This window comes from Cryptomeria japonica, chromosome 4 (assembly GCF_030272615.1).
Source record: "Cryptomeria japonica chromosome 4, Sugi_1.0, whole genome shotgun sequence".
Classification (NCBI taxonomy): Eukaryota; Viridiplantae; Streptophyta; class Pinopsida; order Cupressales; family Cupressaceae; genus Cryptomeria; species Cryptomeria japonica.
Genome location: NC_081408.1, coordinates 250328266 through 250329816, shown reverse-complemented (window position 1 = coordinate 250329816; position 1551 = coordinate 250328266). Strand labels below are relative to the sequence as shown.

Sequence of the window (1551 nt, the reverse complement as noted above, 5' to 3'; positions counted from 1 at the left end):
TTTCGTTTATCTTCCAAAGAAAATTGGTTCAGCTTTCCATCATATTTCATACATCTTAAAAAAATTTACATTAATTATTATTGCACTTCCTTTCCGTGCAAGTGCTAGTTAATAATAAATATAGAATAAAAGGAGAGATATCAATCTTATGTTTTATCAATTTATCACAATAAAGTACAATAGAAATACCAAGAAAGATATATTTCCACTTATTCTATGTATATTATTATATATATAAACTAATAGCAATTACGACCCAACATAGAACATATTAAATAAATTAATATATTAATATAGTATCACTATATTTCTATTTTTATAGATTTCTTGTAACTAGGATTGGATAGACGTTGTTAATTATGTTTGTAATCTACAAGCTTAAAGAATGAGTTTCTTGAGTAGGTAATCCTTTGGGCATAAAGATTCTGACATTCGAGCGAGTTTCTTGAGTAGGTAATCCTTTGAGTATAAAGATTCTGAGATTCGAGCACCTTCTCCCTTCATTGGATATCATTCTTCAGATCTATATACAGGTGACATTTTAATTTTTGTCATTGGGCTATAAACTCAAATTTGGAGGGCTTCTGCAAACCTTTTAACCTCATTTTTCTTTCTCATTCTTTGCAGGAACCTGCGCGCCTTGCATAATGGCGGAGTTGGGTATCAGGGATTTGCAGAAAGAAAATGCACAGCTGGAAGCATGTGTGGAACGAATAAGAAAGGAAATATCAGACTATGAGAGCCTGAAAGCCATGAGATTAGAAAACGAAGATTTGAGACGGACTCTGGAGGCTTTAAACCAGCACTTGTCTGTATTTGACACCATAAATTTATATCCGGAAAATCACAAAGCCCTAGTGGACTTAGCTGTGAAGGCTTACTTGGCAAGGACTGTGGGAAAAATACAAACCAAGAGTGATCTTCTGCAGGAGAAAGATAAGCACCCATGAAGGAGGGGATGGCTCTTTCCGAATAGCCCTTTCTTCTGCTGGCTGTGGATTAAAATGCAGAATGCTGGAGGTATTACTTTTCAAATAGAATTCTACTTGGAATCCTGTCATATAATGCTAAACTGTATTGAGCATGGGATTGATGTAAATCTTCTTGTCAAGCCCATTTATTGAAACCTTTGATTTCAGAATATTTATACAGTTGACCTCGATTTTGAGATTCCATCCTCCAAAAGCCTTGATCATGATCTTGTGAAGCGTTGATGTAAATTATAACCATGTTGATGCTTTTGAGTTTGTGATTGTGGTCTTGTCTCTGTGTCTATGTAAATTCTAAGCTTCTTAATAATATTGACTTTGTTTCTGGGTTTGCGTAATACATGGCAACTCTGTATTCAAGCTCTTCTGTACAATCTTGAGAAAATGTAATGGTGGGTGCTGGCTACAGAGAATGATTTGTTTGTGGGTTTCTCTGAAAGATTATTTAGAATGATTTTATTAAAGTACAGAAACCTATTTTTAGTATTGATAGAATTTCTATGTAACAGTGTGTGTGCCCTGCTGCTTTACTGTTGAAAACAGATTAGAACCTCTACACTGA

General features: G+C 34.4%; 1 long non-coding RNA gene across 1 annotated transcript; it reads left to right on the top strand.

Moving 5' to 3' along the window:
• Positions 1–351: 351 nt before the first annotated feature.
• Positions 352–1314, top strand: LOC131065464 (uncharacterized). Its single transcript, XR_009111410.2, has 2 exons — positions 352–533; positions 628–1314. It is a non-coding gene; the product is annotated as an uncharacterized LOC131065464 (long non-coding RNA).
• The last annotated feature ends 237 nt before the right edge of the window (positions 1315–1551 follow it).